The sequence below is a fragment of the Pristiophorus japonicus genome, chromosome 23 (genome assembly GCF_044704955.1).
Source record: "Pristiophorus japonicus isolate sPriJap1 chromosome 23, sPriJap1.hap1, whole genome shotgun sequence".
Lineage (NCBI taxonomy): Eukaryota > Metazoa > Chordata > Chondrichthyes > Pristiophoridae > Pristiophorus > Pristiophorus japonicus.
The window spans coordinates 49,855,339-49,875,000 of NC_091999.1; the positions used below are offsets into that span (position 1 = coordinate 49,855,339).

Below are 19,662 nucleotides of genomic sequence, written 5' to 3' on the forward strand. Positions count from 1 at the left end.
GAGACACACATAACCAAAAATTTACACGCACCAACGGGCATGCACAGCTGCCTTAGACATCTCGAGGGATAGACAGGCTGAATCACTGTCGCAACTTTGACTGATTGTTGCGATTTTTTAATCGGATGTATCGTGAATATTGCAGATTAATAAAAATGAGAACAAATGTCAGTGTTGAAAGGTGTCGGACGTTATTCCAATTATCACATGATCAGTTTGTTCGAGAACTGGTTAAATTGTGAAATGGAATGAAAAATGCTGAGAATCGTAGTCGGCAGGATTCGAACTTGCGCGGGAAAATCCCAATGGATTTCTAGTCCATCGCCTTAACCACTCGGCCACGACTACTGTGTCGCTGGCTTTTTAAACGTTACTCAGAAAAAACTCAGTCATCCATCTCTGTGCAGCAGACGGCCAAAGAATCCTGAAAAGGTCTCCGTCAGCTAAAAATCTGGAAGAGGCAAACTCCTCTCCCTGTATTTTCACAGTTCGGATTTCGCTGTGGAATTTTTAATATGTATCTACCAAGAAACAGAAGTAAAAATCAACATTTTGAAACATCTGCCTCCCCGTCAGGGAATTGAACCCCGGTCTCCCGCGTGACAGGCGGGGATACTCACCACTATACTAACGAGGAACTGACGGATAGCTGCTCTGTCGGAGCAGGAATCGAGCTGTGAACAGAACTGGACACCATGAGAAGTCGACAGACACATTGAGAGACAGAGACAAACCGACAAACAGGGAGAGACAGACACCGAGATAGAGACAACGAGAGACAGAAAGTGTGAGACTGAGAAGGAGAGGCAGATTGGGTGAGAAAAAGACTCAAACACATACAGAGACAGAGATTTGTGCGTTTGATCTATTAAGAGAGAAAGGGAAAGAGTGAGAGAAAGACAATGATAAAGACAGTGACAAGGAGAGAGACAGATAGAGAGAAAGAGATAGAGACTAAAACAGAAAATGATGGAAATACTTCTCAGGTTAGAGGCAGGGACTAACAGAGACAGGCAAAGAAATGGACAGACCGAAATGATGGGAAAGAGAGAGCCAGTCAGACAAAGAATCTGAGAGAATCCCATTGGAACAGACGTGGGCACCGTGAGAAAGAGACAGATTGAGAGACTGAGACAAACGGAGAAACAGGGACAGACAGAGTGAGTCAGACTGAGAGAGACAAAGACTCAGACATACAAACACATACACAGCTCTGTGTAGAGAGAGAGAGAGAGGGAGAGACCGAGCGACACAGATACATTTCACAATTTCATTTCATTATCGGTTCAGAGTGACACATAGTTACAGAAAATTGTTGATTCAACCGATGAAAATCGGACATCACTGATCAGAATGGGAGGAAATTTGTGTTAAAATAAATAGAAACCAGGAGTGGGGAAGAACCCACGGTGGAAAAGCCTTTGAAGTTAAGGCCAACGACATAACCACTCGGTTATCCTGGCCCTGTGAGAGTTTGGATTCTGTCTTTGTGACAAACTGGGCTTCAACCCCAACCCCACATACAAACACATGCACATAGTCTTTTAGTGAGCATTTACGAACATTTTTAGTAATATTTACACGGGGGGAACTCTCATACTCTGTTTCGAGTAATGCTCTGGGACCTTTCATATCCACCCGAGGGTGCAGACGGAGCTTCAATTTAACATTTCATCCGAAAGTCAACAGCTTCAACATTGCAAAATTCCCCAAGTGCTGCACTTGAGTGTTAGCCAAGATGATATGCTCAAGTCGAAGGAGTGCGACTTGAACACACAAACTCCTGATTCAGTCGAGAATGCTGCCACTGAACCAAAGCCGATACAAAAGTTCACAACCGTATTATTTTCCCCAAGTCTTTTTTATAAGTTCCAAGACATACCAAATTCATGGTGATGATTTCCACAGACAGTTGCACATACACAGAGACAAAAATAGAGATAGACAGACACAGAGACACACATAACCAAAAATTTACACGCACCAACGGGCATGCACAGATGCCTTAGACATCTCGAGGGATAGACAGGCTGAATCACTGTCGCAACTTTGACTGATTGTCGCGATTTTTTAATCGGATGTATCGTGAATATTGCAGATTAATAAAAATGAGAACAAATGTCAGTTTTGAAAGGTGTGGGACGTTATTCCAATTATCACATGATCAGTTTATTCGAGAACTGTTTAAATTGTGAAATGAAATGAAAAATGCTGCGAATCGTAGTCGGCAGGATTCGAACCTGCGCGGGAAAATCCCAATGGATTTCTAGTCCATCGCCTTAACCACTCGGCCACGACTACTGTGTCGCCTGCTTTTTAAACGTTACTCAGAAAAAACTCAGTAATCCATCTCTGTGCAGCAGACGGCCAAAGAATCCTGAAAAGGTCTCCGTCAGCTAAAAATCTGGAAGAGGCAAACTCCTCTCCCTGTATTTTCACAGTTCGGATTTCGCTCTGGAATTTTTAATATGTATGTACCAAGAAACAGAAGTAAAAATCAACATTTTGAAACATCTGTCTCCCCGTCGGGGAATTGAACCCCGGTCTCCCGCGTGACAGGCGGGGATACTCACCACTATACTAACGAGGAACTGACGGATAGCTGCTCTGTCGGAGCAGGAATCGAGCTGTGAACAGAACTGGACACCATGAGAAGTCGACAGACACATTGAGAGACAGAGACAAACCGACAAACAGGGAGAGACAGACACCGAGATAGAGACAACGAGAGACAGAAAGTGTGAGACTGAGAAGGAGAGGCAGATTGGGTGAGAAAAAGACGCAAACACATACAGCGACAGAGATTTGTGTGTTTGATCTATTAAGAGAGAAAGGGAAAGAGTGAGAGAAAGACAATGATAAAGACAGTGACAAGGAGAGAGACAGATAGAGAGAAAGAGATAGAGACTAAAACAGAAAATGATGGAAATACTTCTCAGGTTAGAGGCAGGGACTAACAGAGACAGGCAAAGAAATGGACAGACCGAAATGATGGGAAAGAGAGAGCCAGTCAGAAAAAGAATCTGAGAGAATCCCATTGGAACAGACGTGGGCACCGTGAGAAAGAGACAGATTGAGAGACTGAGACAAACGGAGAAACAGGGACAGACAGAGTGAGTCAGACTGAGAGAGACAAAGACTCAGACATACAAACACATACACAGCTCTGTGGAGAGAGAGAGAGAGGCAGAGACCGAGCGACACAGATACATTTCACAATTTCATTTCATTATCGGTTCAGAGTGACACATAATTACAGAAAATTGTTGATTCAACCGATGAAAATCGGACATCACTGATCAGAATGGGAGGAAATCTGTGTTAAAATAAATAGAAACCAGGAGTGGGGAAGAACCTACGGTGGAAACCCTTTGAAGTTTAAGGCCAACGACATAACCACTCGTTTATCCTGGCCCTGTGAGAGCTTGGATTCTGTCTTTGTGACAAACTGGGCTTCAACCCCAACCCCACATACAAACACATGCACATTGTCTTTTAGTGAGCATTTACGAACATTTTTAGTAATATTTACACGGGGGCAACTCTCCTACTCTGTTTCGAGTAATGCTCTGGGACCTTTCATATCCACCCGAGGGTGCAGACGGAGCTTCAATTTAACATTTCATCCGAAAGTCAACAGCTTCAAGATTGCAAAATTCCCCAAGTGCTGCACTTGAGTGTTAGCCAAGATGATATGCTCAAGTCCAAGGAGTGCGACTTGAACACACAAACTCCTGATTCAGTCGAGAATGCTGCCACTGAACCAAAGCCGATACAAAAGTTCACAACCGTATTATTTTCCCCAAGTCCTTTTTATAAGTTCCAGGACATACCAAATTCATGGTGATGATTTCCACAGACAGTTGCACATACACAGAGACAAAAATAGAGATAGACAGACACAGAGACACACATAACCAAAAATTTACACGCACCAACGGGCATGCACAGCTGCCTTAGACATCTCGAGGGATAGACAGGCTGAATCACTGTCGCAACTTTGACTGATTGTTGCGATTTTTTAATCGGATGTATCGTGAATATTGCAGATTAATAAAAATGAGAACAAATGTCAGTGTTGAAAGGTGTCGGACGTTATTCCAATTATCACATGATCAGTTTGTTCGAGAACTGGTTAAATTGTGAAATGGAATGAAAAATGCTGAGAATCGTAGTCGGCAGGATTCGAACTTGCGCGGGAAAATCCCAATGGATTTCTAGTCCATCGCCTTAACCACTCGGCCACGACTACTGTGTCGCTGGCTTTTTAAACGTTACTCAGAAAAAACTCAGTCATCCATCTCTGTGCAGCAGACGGCCAAAGAATCCTGAAAAGGTCTCCGTCAGCTAAAAATCTGGAAGAGGCAAACTCCTCTCCCTGTATTTTCACAGTTCGGATTTCGCTGTGGAATTTTTAATATGTATCTACCAAGAAACAGAAGTAAAAATCAACATTTTGAAACATCTGCCTCCCCGTCAGGGAATTGAACCCCGGTCTCCCGCGTGACAGGCGGGGATACTCACCACTATACTAACGAGGAACTGACGGATAGCTGCTCTGTCGGAGCAGGAATCGAGCTGTGAACAGAACTGGACACCATGAGAAGTCGACAGACACATTGAGAGACAGAGACAAACCGACAAACAGGGAGAGACAGACACCGAGATAGAGACAACGAGAGACAGAAAGTGTGAGACTGAGAAGGAGAGGCAGATTGGGTGAGAAAAAGACTCAAACACATACAGAGACAGAGATTTGTGCGTTTGATCTATTAAGAGAGAAAGGGAAAGAGTGAGAGAAAGACAATGATAAAGACAGTGACAAGGAGAGAGACAGATAGAGAGAAAGAGATAGAGACTAAAACAGAAAATGATGGAAATACTTCTCAGGTTAGAGGCAGGGACTAACAGAGACAGGCAAAGAAATGGACAGACCGAAATGATGGGAAAGAGAGAGCCAGTCAGACAAAGAATCTGAGAGAATCCCATTGGAACAGACGTGGGCACCGTGAGAAAGAGACAGATTGAGAGACTGAGACAAACGGAGAAACAGGGACAGACAGAGTGAGTCAGACTGAGAGAGACAAAGACTCAGACATACAAACACATACACAGCTCTGTGTAGAGAGAGAGAGAGAGGGAGAGACCGAGCGACACAGATACATTTCACAATTTCATTTCATTATCGGTTCAGAGTGACACATAGTTACAGAAAATTGTTGATTCAACCGATGAAAATCGGACATCACTGATCAGAATGGGAGGAAATTTGTGTTAAAATAAATAGAAACCAGGAGTGGGGAAGAACCCACGGTGGAAAAGCCTTTGAAGTTAAGGCCAACGACATAACCACTCGGTTATCCTGGCCCTGTGAGAGTTTGGATTCTGTCTTTGTGACAAACTGGGCTTCAACCCCAACCCCACATACAAACACATGCACATAGTCTTTTAGTGAGCATTTACGAACATTTTTAGTAATATTTACACGGGGGGAACTCTCATACTCTGTTTCGAGTAATGCTCTGGGACCTTTCATATCCACCCGAGGGTGCAGACGGAGCTTCAATTTAACATTTCATCCGAAAGTCAACAGCTTCAACATTGCAAAATTCCCCAAGTGCTGCAATTGAGTGTTAGCCAAGATGATATGCTCAAGTCCAAGGAGTGCGACTTGAACACACAAACTCCTGATTCAGTCGAGAATGCTGCCACTGAACCAAAGCCGATACAAAAGTTCACAACCGTATTATTTTCCCCAAGTCTTTTTTATAAGTTCCAGGACATACCAAATTCATGGTGATGATTTCCACAGACAGTTGCACATACACAGAGACAAAAATAGAGATAGACAGACACAGAGACACACATAACCAAAAATTTACACGCACCAACGGACATGCACAGCTGCCTTAGACATCTCGAGGGATAGACAGGCTGAATCACTGTCGCAACTTTGACTGATTGTTGCGATTTTTTAATCGGATGTATCGTGAATATTGAAGATTAATAAAAATGAGAACAAATGTCAGTGTTGAAAGGTGTGGGACGTTATTCCAATTATCACATGATCAGTTTGTTCGAGAACTGGTTAAATTGTGAAATGGAATGAAAAATGCTGAGAATCGTAGTCGGCAGGATTCGAACCTGCGCGGGAAAATCCCAATGGATTTCAAGTCCATCGCCTTAACCACTCGGCCACGACTACTGTGTCTCTGACTTTTTAAACGTTACTCAGAAAAAACTCAGTCATCCATCTCTGTGCAGCAGACGGCCAAAGAATCCTGAAAAAGTCTCCGTTTGCTAAAAATCTGGAAGAGGCAAACTCCTCTACCTGTATTTTGACAGTTCGATTTCGCTCTGGAATTTTTAATATGTATCTACCAAGAAACAGAAGTAAAAATCAACATTTTGAAACATCTGCCTCCCCGTCGGGGAATTGAACCCCGGTCTCCCGCGTGACAGGCGGGGATACTCACCACTATACTAACGAGGAACTGACGGATAGCTGCTCTGTCGGAGCAGGAATCGAGCTGTGAACAGAACTGGACACCATGAGAAGTCGACAGACACATTGAGAGACAGAGACAAACCGACAAACAGGGAGAGACAGACACCGAGATAGAGACAACGAGAGACAGAAAGTGTGAGTCTGAGAAGGAGAGGCAGATTGGGTGAGAAAAAGACGCAAACACATACAGAGACAGAGATTTGTGTGTTTGATCTATTAAGAGAGAAAGGGAAAGAGTGAGAGAAAGACAATGATAAAGACAGTGACAAGGAGAGAGACAGATAGAGAGAAAGAGATAGAGACTAAAACAGAAAATGATGGAAATACTTCTCAGGTTAGAGGCAGGGACTAACAGAGACAGGCAAAGAAATGGACAGACCGAAATGATGGGAAAGAGAGAGCCAGTCAGACAAAGAATCTGAGAGAATCCCATTGGAACAGACGTGGGCACCGTGAGAAAGAGACAGATTGAGAGACTGAGACAAACGGAGAAACAGGGACAGACAGAGTGAGTCAGACTGAGAGAGACAAAGACTCAGACATACAAACACATACACAGCTCTGTGGAGAGAGAGAGAGAGGCAGAGACCGAGCGACACAGATACATTTCACAATTTCATTTCATTATCGGTTCAGAGAGACACATATTTACAGAAAATTGTTGATTCAACCAATGAAAATCGGACATCACTGATCAGAATGGGAGGAAATCTGTGTTAAAATAAATAGAAACCAGGAGTGGGGAAGAACCCACGGTGGAAACCCTTTGATGTTTAAGGCCAACGACATAACCACTCGTTTATCCTGGCCCTGCGAGAGCTTGGATTCTGTCTTTGTGACAAACTGGGCTTCAACCCCAACCCCACATACAAACACAGGCACATTGTCTTTTAGTGAGCATTTACGAACATTTTTAGTAATATTTACACGAGGGCAACACTCCTACTCTGTTTCGAGTAATTCTCTGGGACCTTTCATATCCACCCGAGGGTGCAGACGGAGCTTCAATTTAACATTTCATCCGAAAGTCAACAGCTTCAACATTGCAAAATTCCCCAAGTGCTGCACTTGAGTGTTAGCCAAGATGATATGCTCAAGACCAAGGAGTGCGACTTGAACACACAAACTCCTGATTCAATCGAGAATGCTGCCACTGAACCAAAGCCGATACAAAAGTTCACAACCGTATTATTTTCCCCAATCTTTTTTATAAGTTCCAGGACATACCAAATTCATGGTGATGATTTCCACAGACAGTTGCACATACACAGAGACAAAAATAGAGATAGACAGACACAGAGACACACATAACCAAAAATTTACACGCACCAACGGGCATGCACAGCTGCCTTAGACATCTCGAGGGATAGACAGGCTGAATCACTGTCGCAACTTTGACTGATTGTTGCGATTTTTTAATCGGATGTATCGTGAATATTGCAGATTAATAAAGATGAGAACAAATGTCAGTGTTGAAAGGTGTGGGACGTTATTCCAATTATCATATGATCAGTTTGTTCGAGAACTGGTTAAATTGTGAAATGGAATGAAAAATGCTGAGAATCGTAGTCGGCAGGATTCGAACCTGCGCGGGAAAATCCCAATGGATTTCAAGTCCATCGCCTTAACCACTCGGCCACGACTACTGTGTCGCTGACTTTTTAAACGTTACTCAGAAAAAACTCAGTCATCCATCTCTGTGCAGCAGACGGCCAAAGAATCCTGAAAAAGTCTCCGTTTGCTAAAAATCTGGAAGAGGCAAACTCCTCTACCTGTATTTTCACAGTTCGATTTCGCTATGGAATTTTTAATATGTATCTACCAAGAAACAGAAGTAAAAATCAACATTTTGAAACATCTGCCTCCCCGTCGGGGAATTGAGCCCCGGTATCCCGCGTGACAGGCGGGGATAATCACCACTATACTAATGAGGAACTGACGGATAGCTGATCTGTCGGAGCCGGAATCGAGCTGTGAACAGAACTGGACACCATGAGAAGTCGACAGACACATTGAGAGACAGAGACAAACCGACAAACAGGGAGAGACAGACACCGAGATAGAGACAACGAGAGACAGAAAGTGTGAGACTGAGAAGGAGAGGCAGATTGGGTGAGAAAAAGACTCAAACACATACAGAGACAGAGATTTGTGTGTTTGATCTATTAAGAGAGAAAGGGAAAGAGTGAGAGAAAGACAATGATAAAGACAGTGACAAGGAGAGAGACAGATAGAGAGAAAGAGATAGAGACTAAAACAGAAAATGATGGAAATACTTCTCATGTTAGAGGCAGGGACTAACAGAGACAGGCAAAGAAATGGACAGACCGAAATGATGGGAAAGAGAGAGCCAGTCAGACAAAGAATCTGAGAGAATCCCATTGGAACAGACGTGGGCACCGTGAGAAAGAGACAGATTGAGAGACTGAGACAAACGGAGAAACAGGGACAGACAGAGTGAGTCAGACTGAGAGAGACAAAGACTCAGACATACAAACACATACACAGCTCTGTGGAGAGAGAGAGAGAGAGGCAGAGACCGAGCGACACAGATACATTTCACAATTTCATTTCATTATCGGTTCAGAGTGACACATAGTTACAGAAAATTGTTGATTCAACCGATGAAAATCGGACATCACTGATCAGAATGGGAGGAAATTTGTGTTAAAATAAATAGAAACCAGGAGTGGGGAAGAACCCACGGTGGAAAACCCTTTGAAGTTAAGGCCAACGACATAACCACTCGGTTATCCTGGCCCTGTGAGAGTTTGGATTCTGTCTCTGTGACAAACTGGGCTTCAACCCCAACCCCACATACAAACACATGCACATAGTCTTTTAGTGAGCATTTACGAACATTTTTAGTAATATTTACACGGGGGCAACTCTCCTACTCTGTTTCGAGTAATGCTCTGGGACCTTTCATATCCACCCGAGGGTGCAGACGGAGCTTCAATTTAACATTTCATCCGAAAGTCAACAGCTTCAACATTGCAAAATTCCCCAAGTGCTGCACTTGAGTGTTAGCCAAGATGATATGCTCAAGTCCAAGGAGTGCGACTTGAACACACAAACTCCTGATTCAGTCGAGAATGCTGCCACTGAACCAAAGCCGATACAAAAGTTCACAACCGTATTATTTTCCCCAAGTCTTTTTTATAAGTTCCAGGACATACCAAATTCATGGTGATGATTTCCACAGACAGTTGCACATACACAGAGACAAAAATAGAGATAGACAGACACAGAGACACACATAACCAAAAATTTACACGCACCAACGCGCATGCACAGATGCCTCAGACATCTCGAGGGATAGACAAGCTGAATCACTGTCGCAACTTTGACTCATTGTTGCGATTTTTTAATCGGATGTATCGTGAATATTGCAGATTAATAAAAATGAGAACAAATGTCAGTGTTCAAAGGTGTGGGACGTTATTCCAATTATCACATGATCAGTTTGGTGGAGAACTGGTTAAATTGTGAAATGGAATGAAAAATGCTGAGAATCGTAGTCGGCAGGATTCGAACCTGCGCGGGAAAATCCCAATGGATTTCTAGTCCATCGCCTTAACCACTCGGCCACGACTACTGTGTCGCTGGCTTTTTAAACGTTACTCAGAAAAAACTCAGTCATCCATCTCTGTGCAGCAGACGGCCAAAGAATCCTGAAAAAGTCTCCGTTTGCTAAAAATCTGGAAGAGGCAAACTCCTCTACCTGTATTTTCACAGTTCGATTTCGCTCTGGAATTTTTAATATGTATCTACCAAGAAACAGAAGTAAAAATCAACATTTTGAAACATCTGCCTCCCCGTCGGGGAATTGAACCCCGGTCTCCCGCGTGACAGGCGGGGATACTCACCACTATACTAACGAGGAACTGACGGATAGCTGCTCTGTCGGAGCCGGAATCGAGCTGTGAACAGAACTGGACACCATGAGAAGTCGACAGACACATTGAGAGACAGAGACAAACCGACAAACAGGGAGAGACAGACACCGAGATAGAGACAACGAGAGACAGAAAGTGTGAGACTGAGAAGGAGAGGCAGATTGGGTGAGAAAAAGACTCAAACACATACAGAGACAGAGATTTGTGTGTTTGATCTATTAAGAGAGAAAGGGAAAGAGTGAGAGAAAGACAATGATAAAGACAGTGACAAGGAGAGAGACAGATAGAGAGAAAGAGATAGAGATTAAAACAGAAAATGATGGAAATACTTCTCAGGTTAGAGGCAGGGACTAACAGAGTCAGGCAAAGAAATGGACAGACCGAAATGATGGGAAAGAGAGAGCCAGTCAGACAAAGAATCTGAGAGAATCCCATTGGAACAGACGTGGGCACCGTGAGAAAGAGACAGATTGAGAGACTGAGACAAACGGAGAAACAGGGACAGACAGAGTGAGTCAGACTGAGAGAGACAAAGTCTCAGACATACAAACACATACACAGCTCTGTGTAGAGAGAGAGAGAGGCAGAGACCGAGCGACACAGATACATTTCACAATTTCATTTCATTATCGGTTCAGAGTGACACATAGTTACAGAAAATTGTTGATTCAACCGATGAAAATCGGACATCACTGATCAGAATGGGAGGAAATTTGTGTTAAAATAAATAGAAACCAGGAGTGGGGAAGAACCCACGGTGGAAAACCCTTTGAAGTTAAGGCCAACGACATAACAACTCGGTTATCCTGGCCCTGTGAGAGTTTGGATTCTGTCTCTGTGACACACTGGGCTTCAACCCCAACCCCACATACAAACACATGCACATAGTCTTTTAGTGAGCATTTACGAACATTTTTAGTAATATTTACACGGGGGCAACTCTCCTACTCTGTTTCGAGTAATGCTCTGGGACCTTTCATATCCACCCGAGGGTGCAGACGGAGCTTCAATTTAACATTTCATCCGAAAGTCAACAGCTTCAACATTGCAAAATTCCCCAAGTGCTGCACTTGAGTGTTAGCCAAGATGATATGCTCAAGTCCAAGGAGTGCGACTTGAACACACAAACTCCTGATTCAGTCGAGAATGCTGCCACTGAACCAAAGCCGATACAAAAGTTCACAACCGTATTATTTTCCCCAAGTCTTTTTTATAAGTTCCAGGACATACCAAATTCATGGTGATGATTTCCACAGACAGTTGCACATACACAGAGACAAAAATAGAGATAGACAGACACAGAGACACACATAACCAAAAATTTACACGCACCAACGGGCATGCACAGCTGCCTTAGACATCTCGAGGGATAGACAGGCTGAATCACTGTCGCAATTTTGACTGATTGTTGCGATTTTTTAATCGGATGTATCATGAATATTGCAGATTAATAAAAATGCGAACAAATGTCAGTGTTGAAAGGTGTGGGACGTTATTCCAATTATCACATGATCAGTTTGTTCGAGAACTGGTTAAATTGTGAAATGGAATGAAAAATGCTGAGAATCGTAGTCGGCAGGATTCGAACCTGCGCGGGAAAATCCCAATGGATTTCAAGTCCATCGCCTTAACCACTCGGCCACGACTACTGTGTCTCTGACTTTTTAAACGTTACTCAGAAAAAACTCAGTCATCCATCTCTGTGCAGCAGACGGCCAAAGAATCCTGAAAAAGTCTCCGTTTGCTAAAAATCTGGAAGAGGCAAACTCCTCTACCTGTATTTTGACAGTTCGATTTCGCTCTGGAATTTTTAATATGTATCTACCAAGAAACAGAAGTAAAAATCAACATTTTGAAACATCTGCCTCCCCGTCGGGGAATTGAACCCCGGTCTCCCGCGTGACAGGCGGGGATACTCACCACTATACTAACGAGGAACTGACGGATAGCTGCTCTGTCGGAGCAGGAATCGAGCTGTGAACAGAACTGGACACCATGAGAAGTCGACAGACACATTGAGAGACAGAGACAAACCGACAAACAGGGAGAGACAGACACCGAGATAGAGACAACGAGAGACAGAAAGTGTGAGTCTGAGAAGGAGAGGCAGATTGGGTGAGAAAAAGACGCAAACACATACAGAGACAGAGATTTGTGTGTTTGATCTATTAAGAGAGAAAGGGAAAGAGTGAGAGAAAGACAATGATAAAGACAGTGACAAGGAGAGAGACAGATAGAGAGAAAGAGATAGAGACTAAAACAGAAAATGATGGAAATACTTCTCAGGTTAGAGGCAGGGACTAACAGAGACAGGCAAAGAAATGGACAGACCGAAATGATGGGAAAGAGAGAGCCAGTCAGACAAAGAATCTGAGAGAATCCCATTGGAACAGACGTGGGCACCGTGAGAAAGAGACAGATTGAGAGACTGAGACAAATGGAGAAACAGGGACAGACAGAGTGAGTCAGACTGAGAGAGACAAAGACTCAGACATACAAACACATACACAGCTCTGTGGAGAGAGAGAGAGAGGCAGAGACCGAGCGACACAGATACATTTCACAATTTCATTTCATTATCGGTTCAGAGTGACACATAGTTACAGAAAATTGTTGATTCAACCGATGAAAATCGGACATCACTGATCAGAATGGGAGGAAATTTGTGTTAAAATAAATAGAAACCAGGAGTGGGGAAGAACCCACGGTGGAAAACCCTTTGAAGTTAAGGCCAACGACATAACCACTCGGTTATCCTGGCCCTGTGAGAGTTTGGATTCTGTCTCTGTGACACACTGGGCTTCAACCCCAACCCCACATACAAACACATGCACATAGTCTTTTAGTGAGCATTTACGAACATTTTTAGTAATATTTACACGGGGGCAACTCTCCTACTCTGTTTCGAGTAATGCTCTGGGACCTTTCATATCCACCCGAGGGTGCAGACGGAGCTTCAATTTAACATTTCATCCGAAAGTCAACAGCTTCAACATTGCAAAATTCCCCAAGTGCTGCACTTGAGTGTTAGCCAAGATGATATGCTCAAGTCCAAGGAGTGCGACTTGAACACACAAACTCCTGATTCAGTCGAGAATGCTGCCACTGAACCAAAGCCGATACAAAAGTTCACAACCGTATTATTTTCCCCAAGTCTTTTTTATAAGTTCCAGGACATACCAAATTCATGGTGATGATTTCCACAGACAGTTGCACATACACAGAGACAAAAATAGAGATAGACAGACACAGAGACACACATAACCAAAAATTTACACGCACCAACGGGCATGCACAGCTGCCTTAGACATCTCGAGGGATAGACAGGCTGAATCACTGTCGCAATTTTGACTGATTGTTGCGATTTTTTAATCGGATGTATCATGAATATTGCAGATTAATAAAAATGCGAACAAATGTCAGTGTTGAAAGGTGTGGGACGTTATTCCAATTATCACATAATCAGTTTGGTAGAGAACTGGTTAAATTGTGAAATGGAATGAAAAATGCTGAGAATCGTAGTCGGCAGGATTCGAACCTGAGCGGGAAAGTCCCAATGGATTTCCAGTCCATCGCCTTAACCACTCGGCCACGACTACTGTGTTGCTGGCTTTTTAAACGTTACTCAGAAAAAACTCAGTCATCCATCTCTGTGCAGCAGACGGCCAAAAAATCCTGAAAAAGTCTCCGTTTGCTAAAAATCTGGAAGAGGCAAATTCCTCTACCTGTATTTTCACAGTTCGATTTCGCTCTGGAATTTTTAATATGTATCTACCAAGAAACAGAAGTAAAAATCAACATTTTGAAACATCTGCCTCCCCGTCGGGGAATTGAACCCCGGTCTCCCGCGTGACAGGCAGGGATACTCACCACTATACTAACGAGGAACTGACGGATAGCTGCTCTGTCGGAGCAGGAATCGAGCTGTGAACAGAACTGGACACCATGAGAAGTCGACAGACACATTGAGAGACAGAGACAAACCGACAAACAGGGAGAGACAGACACCGAGATAGAGACAACGAGAGACAGAAAGTGTGAGACTGAGAAGGAGAGGCAGATTGGGTGAGAAAAAGACGCAAACACATACAGAGACAGAGATTTGTGTGTTTGATCTATTAAGAGAGAAAGGGAAAGAGTGAGAGAAAGACAATGATAAAGACAGTGACAAGGAGAGAGACAGATAGAGAGAAAGAGATAGAGACTAAAACAGAAAATGATGGAAATACTTCTCATGTTAGAGGCAGGGACTAACAGAGACAGGCAAAGAAATGGACAGACCGAAATGATGGGAAAGAGAGAGCCAGTCAGACAAAGAATCTGAGAGAATCCCATTGGAACAGACGTGGGCACCGTGAGAAAGAGACAGATTGAGAGACTGAGACAAACGGAGAAACAGGGACAGACAGAGTGAGTCAGACTGAGAGAGACAAAGTCTCAGACATACAAACACATACACAGCTCTGTGGAGAGAGAGAGAGAGAGGCAGAGACCGAGCGACACAGATACATTTCACAATTTCATTTCATTATCGGTTCAGAGTGACACATAGTTACAGAAAATTGTTGATTCAACCGATGAAAATCGGACATCACTGATCAGAATGGGAGGAAATTTGTGTTAAAATAAATAGAAACCAGGAGTGGGGAAGAACCCACGGTGGAAAACCCTTTGAAGTTAAGGCCAACGACATAACCACTCGGTTATCCTGGCCCTGTGAGAGTTTGGATTCTGTCTCTGTGACACACTGGGCTTCAACCCCAACCCCACATACAAACACATGCACATAGTCTTTTAGTGAGCATTTACGAACATTTTTAGTAATATTTACACGGGGGCAACTCTCCTACTCTGTTTCGAGTAATGCTCTGGGACCTTTCATATCCACCCGAGGGTGCAGACGGAGCTTCAATTTAACATTTCATCCGAAAGTCAACAGCTTCAACATTGCAAAATTCCCCAAGTGCTGCACTTCAGTGTTAGCCAAGATGATATGCTCAAGTCCAAGGAGTGCGACTTGAACACACAAACTCCTGATTCAGTCGAGAATGCTGCCACTGAACCAAAGCCGATACAAAAGTTCACAACCGTATTATTTTCCCCAAGTCTTTTTTATAAGTTCCAGGACATACCAAATTCATGGTGATGATTTCCACAGACAGTTGCAGATACACAGAGACAAAAATAGAGATAGACAGACACAGAGACACACATAACCAAAAATTTACACGCACCAACGGGCATGCACAGCTGCCTTAGACATCTCGAGGGATAGACAGGCTGAATCACTGTCGCAATTTTGACTGATTGTTGCGATTTTTTAATCGGATGTATCGTGAATATTGCAGATTAATAAAAATGCGAACAAATGTCAGTGTTGAAAGGTGTGGGACGTTATTCCAATTATCACATGATCAGTTTGTTCGAGAACTGGTTAAATTGTGAAATGGATTGAAAAATGCTGAGAATCGTAGGCGGCAGGATTCGAACCTGCGCGGGAAAATCCCAATGGATTTCAAGTCCATCGCCTTAACCACTCGGCCACGACTACTGTGTCTCTGACTTTTTAAACGTTACTCAGAAAAAACTCAGTCATCCATCTCTGTGCAGCAGACGGCCAAAGAATCCTGAAAAAGTCTCCGTTTGCTAAAAATCTGGAAGAGGCAAACTCCTCTACCTGTATTTTGACAGTTCGATTTCGCTCTGGAATTTTTAATATGTATCTACCAAGAAACAGAAGTAAAAATCAACATTTTGAACCATCTGCCTCCCCGTCGGGGAATTGAACCCCGGTCTCCCGCGTGACAGGCGGGGATACTCACCACTATACTAACGAGGAACTGACGGATAGCTGCTCTGTCGGAGCAGGAATCGAGCTGTGAACAGAACTGGACACCATGAGAAGTCGACAGACACATTGAGAGACAGAGACAAACCGACAAACAGGGAGAGACAGACACCGAGATAGAGACAACGAGAGACAGAAAGTGTGAGTCTGAGAAGGAGAGGCAGATTGGGTGAGAAAAAGACGCAAACACATACAGAGACAGAGATTTGTGTGTTTGATCTATTAAGAGAGAAAGGGAAAGAGTGAGAGAAAGACAATGATAAAGACAGTGACAAGGAGAGAGACAGATAGAGAGAAAGAGATAGAGACTAAAACAGAAAATGATGGAAATACTTCTCAGGTTAGAGGCAGGGACTAACAGAGACAGGCAAAGAAATGGACAGACCGAAATGATGGGAAAGAGAGAGCCAGTCAGACAAAGAATCTGAGAGAATCCCATTGGAACAGACGTGGGCACCGTGAGAAAGAGACAGATTGAGAGACTGAGACAAACGGAGAAACAGGGACAGACAGAGTGAGTCAGACTGAGAGAGACAAAGACTCAGACATACAAACACATACACAGCTCTGTGGAGAGAGAGAGAGAGGCAGAGACCGAGCGACACAGATACATTTCACAATTTCATTTCATTATCGGTTCAGAGAGACACATATTTACAGAAAATTGTTGATTCAACCAATGAAAATCGGACATCACTGATCAGAATGGGAGGAAATCTGTGTTAAAATAAATAGAAACCAGGAGTGGGGAAGAACCCACGGTGGAAACCCTTTGATGTTTAAGGCCAACGACATAACCACTCGTTTATCCTGGCCCTGCGAGAGCTTGGATTCTGTCTTTGTGACAAACTGGGCTTCAACCCCAACCCCACATACAAACACAGGCACATTGTCTTTTAGTGAGCATTTACGAACATTTTTAGTAATATTTACACGAGGGCAACACTCCTACTCTGTTTCGAGTAATTCTCTGGGACCTTTCATATCCACCCGAGGGTGCAGACGGAGCTTCAATTTAACATTTCATCCGAAAGTCAACAGCTTCAACATTGCAAAATTCCCCAAGTGCTGCACTTGAGTGTTAGCCAAGATGATATGCTCAAGACCAAGGAGTGCGACTTGAACACACAAACTCCTGATTCAATCGAGAATGCTGCCACTGAACCAAAGCCGATACAAAAGTTCACAACCGTATTATTTTCCCCAATCTTTTTTATAAGTTCCAGGACATACCAAATTCATGGTGATGATTTCCACAGACAGTTGCACATACACAGAGACAAAAATAGAGATAGACAGACGCAGAGACACACATAACCAAAAATTTACACGCACCAACGGGCATGCACAGCTGCCTTAGACATCTCGAGGGATAGACAGGCTGAATCACTGTCGCAACTTTGACTGATTGTTGCGATTTTTTAATCGGATGTATCGTGAATATTGCAGATTAATAAAGATGAGAACAAATGTCAGTGTTGAAAGGTGTGGGACGTTATTCCAATTATCATATGATCAGTTTGTTCGAGAACTGGTTAAATTGTGAAATGGAATGAAAAATGCTGAGAATCGTAGTCGGCAGGATTCGAACCTGCGCGGGAAAATCCCAATGGATTTCAAGTCCATCGCCTTAACCACTCGGCCACGACTACTGTGTCGCTGACTTTTTAAACGTTACTCAGAAAAAACTCAGTCATCCATCTCTGTGCAGCAGACGGCCAAAGAATCCTGAAAAAGTCTCCGTTTGCTAAAAATCTGGAAGAGGCAAACTCCTCTACCTGTATTTTCACAGTTCGATTTCGCTATGGAATTTTTAATATGTATCTACCAAGAAACAGAAGTAAAAATCAACATTTTGAAACATCTGCCTCCCCGTCGGGGAATTGAGCCCCGGTATCCCGCGTGACAGGCGGGGATAATCACCACTATACTAATGAGGAACTGACGGATAGCTGATCTGTCGGAGCCGGAATCGAGCTGTGAACAGAACTGGACACCATGAGAAGTCGACAGACACATTGAGAGACAGAGACAAACCGACAAACAGGGAGAGACAGACACCGAGATAGAGACAACGAGAGACAGAAAGTGTGAGACTGAGAAGGAGAGGCAGATTGGGTGAGAAAAAGACTCAAACACATACAGAGACAGAGATTTGTGTGTTTGATCTATTAAGAGAGAAAGGGAAAGAGTGAGAGAAAGACAATGATAAAGACAGTGACAAGGAGAGAGACAGATAGAGAGAAAGAGATAGAGACTAAAACAGAAAATGATGGAAATACTTCTCATGTTAGAGGCAGGGACTAACAGAGACAGGCAAAGAAATGGACAGACCGAAATGATGGGAAAGAGAGAGCCAGTCAGACAAAGAATCTGAGAGAATCCCATTGGAACAGACGTGGGCACCGTGAGAAAGAGACAGATTGAGAGACTGAGACAAACGGAGAAACAGGGACAGACAGAGTGAGTCAGACTGAGAGAGACAAAGACTCAGACATACAAACACATACACAGCTCTGTGGAGAGAGAGAGAGAGAGGCAGAGACCGAGCGACACAGATACATTTCACAATTTCATTTCATTATCGGTTCAGAGTGACACATAGTTACAGAAAATTGTTGATTCAACCGATGAAAATCGGACATCACTGATCAGAATGGGAGGAAATTTGTGTTAAAATAAATAGAAACCAGGAGTGGGGAAGAACCCACGGTGGAAAACCCTTTGAAGTTAAGGCCAACGACATAACCACTCGGTTATCCTGGCCCTGTGAGAGTTTGGATTCTGTCTCTGTGACAAACTGGGCTTCAACCCCAACCCCACATACAAACACATGCACATAGTCTTTTAGTGAGCATTTACGAACATTTTTAGTAATATTTACACGGGGGCAACTCTCCTACTCTGTTTCGAGTAATGCTCTGGGACCTTTCATATCCACCCGAGGGTGCAGACGGAGCTTCAATTTAACATTTCATCCGAAAGTCAACAGCTTCAACATTGCAAAATTCCCCAAGTGCTGCACTTGAGTGTTAGCCAAGATGATATGCTCAAGTCCAAGGAGTGCGACTTGAACACACAAACTCCTGATTCAGTCGAGAATGCTGCCACTGAACCAAAGCCGATACAAAAGTTCACAACCGTATTATTTTCCCCAAGTCTTTTTTATAAGTTCCAGGACATACCAAATTCATGGTGATGATTTCCACAGACAGTTGCACATACACAGAGACAAAAATAGAGATAGACAGACACAGAGACACACATAACCAAAAATTTACACGCACCAACGCGCATGCACAGATGCCTCAGACATCTCGAGGGATAGACAAGCTGAATCACTGTCGCAACTTTGACTGATTGTTGCGATTTTTTAATCGGATGTATCGTGAATATTGCAGATTAAT

The 19,662-nt window shown here is 43.4% G+C and overlaps 18 non-coding genes across 18 annotated transcripts; all 18 read right to left on the reverse strand.

Moving 5' to 3' along the window:
• Positions 1 to 266: 266 nt before the first annotated feature.
• trnas-aga (transfer RNA serine (anticodon AGA)) lies at positions 267 to 348 on the reverse strand. The gene has a single exon. It is a non-coding gene; the product is annotated as a tRNA-Ser (tRNA).
• Positions 349 to 565: 217 nt separating this feature from the next.
• trnad-guc (transfer RNA aspartic acid (anticodon GUC)) lies at positions 566 to 637 on the reverse strand. Its single transcript has one exon. It is a non-coding gene; the product is annotated as a tRNA-Asp (tRNA).
• A 1,582-nt stretch (positions 638 to 2,219) lies between these two features.
• On the reverse strand, positions 2,220 to 2,301 carry trnas-aga (transfer RNA serine (anticodon AGA)). The gene has a single exon. It is a non-coding gene; the product is annotated as a tRNA-Ser (tRNA).
• A 217-nt stretch (positions 2,302 to 2,518) lies between these two features.
• trnad-guc (transfer RNA aspartic acid (anticodon GUC)) lies at positions 2,519 to 2,590 on the reverse strand. Its single transcript has one exon. It is a non-coding gene; the product is annotated as a tRNA-Asp (tRNA).
• Positions 2,591 to 4,170: 1,580 nt separating this feature from the next.
• On the reverse strand, positions 4,171 to 4,252 carry trnas-aga (transfer RNA serine (anticodon AGA)). Its single transcript has one exon. It is a non-coding gene; the product is annotated as a tRNA-Ser (tRNA).
• Positions 4,253 to 4,469: 217 nt separating this feature from the next.
• On the reverse strand, positions 4,470 to 4,541 carry trnad-guc (transfer RNA aspartic acid (anticodon GUC)). Its single transcript has one exon. It is a non-coding gene; the product is annotated as a tRNA-Asp (tRNA).
• Positions 4,542 to 6,123: 1,582 nt separating this feature from the next.
• Positions 6,124 to 6,205, reverse strand: trnas-uga (transfer RNA serine (anticodon UGA)). Its single transcript has one exon. It is a non-coding gene; the product is annotated as a tRNA-Ser (tRNA).
• A 216-nt stretch (positions 6,206 to 6,421) lies between these two features.
• Positions 6,422 to 6,493, reverse strand: trnad-guc (transfer RNA aspartic acid (anticodon GUC)). The gene has a single exon. It is a non-coding gene; the product is annotated as a tRNA-Asp (tRNA).
• Positions 6,494 to 8,072: 1,579 nt separating this feature from the next.
• Positions 8,073 to 8,154, reverse strand: trnas-uga (transfer RNA serine (anticodon UGA)). The gene has a single exon. It is a non-coding gene; the product is annotated as a tRNA-Ser (tRNA).
• A 1,870-nt stretch (positions 8,155 to 10,024) lies between these two features.
• trnas-aga (transfer RNA serine (anticodon AGA)) lies at positions 10,025 to 10,106 on the reverse strand. The gene has a single exon. It is a non-coding gene; the product is annotated as a tRNA-Ser (tRNA).
• A 216-nt stretch (positions 10,107 to 10,322) lies between these two features.
• Positions 10,323 to 10,394, reverse strand: trnad-guc (transfer RNA aspartic acid (anticodon GUC)). The gene has a single exon. It is a non-coding gene; the product is annotated as a tRNA-Asp (tRNA).
• Positions 10,395 to 11,974: 1,580 nt separating this feature from the next.
• Positions 11,975 to 12,056, reverse strand: trnas-uga (transfer RNA serine (anticodon UGA)). Its single transcript has one exon. It is a non-coding gene; the product is annotated as a tRNA-Ser (tRNA).
• Positions 12,057 to 12,272: 216 nt separating this feature from the next.
• trnad-guc (transfer RNA aspartic acid (anticodon GUC)) lies at positions 12,273 to 12,344 on the reverse strand. The gene has a single exon. It is a non-coding gene; the product is annotated as a tRNA-Asp (tRNA).
• A 1,580-nt stretch (positions 12,345 to 13,924) lies between these two features.
• On the reverse strand, positions 13,925 to 14,006 carry trnas-gga (transfer RNA serine (anticodon GGA)). The gene has a single exon. It is a non-coding gene; the product is annotated as a tRNA-Ser (tRNA).
• A 216-nt stretch (positions 14,007 to 14,222) lies between these two features.
• trnad-guc (transfer RNA aspartic acid (anticodon GUC)) lies at positions 14,223 to 14,294 on the reverse strand. The gene has a single exon. It is a non-coding gene; the product is annotated as a tRNA-Asp (tRNA).
• Positions 14,295 to 15,876: 1,582 nt separating this feature from the next.
• On the reverse strand, positions 15,877 to 15,958 carry trnas-uga (transfer RNA serine (anticodon UGA)). The gene has a single exon. It is a non-coding gene; the product is annotated as a tRNA-Ser (tRNA).
• A 216-nt stretch (positions 15,959 to 16,174) lies between these two features.
• trnad-guc (transfer RNA aspartic acid (anticodon GUC)) lies at positions 16,175 to 16,246 on the reverse strand. The gene has a single exon. It is a non-coding gene; the product is annotated as a tRNA-Asp (tRNA).
• Positions 16,247 to 17,825: 1,579 nt separating this feature from the next.
• trnas-uga (transfer RNA serine (anticodon UGA)) lies at positions 17,826 to 17,907 on the reverse strand. The gene has a single exon. It is a non-coding gene; the product is annotated as a tRNA-Ser (tRNA).
• Between the last annotated feature and the right edge of the window lie 1,755 nt (positions 17,908 to 19,662).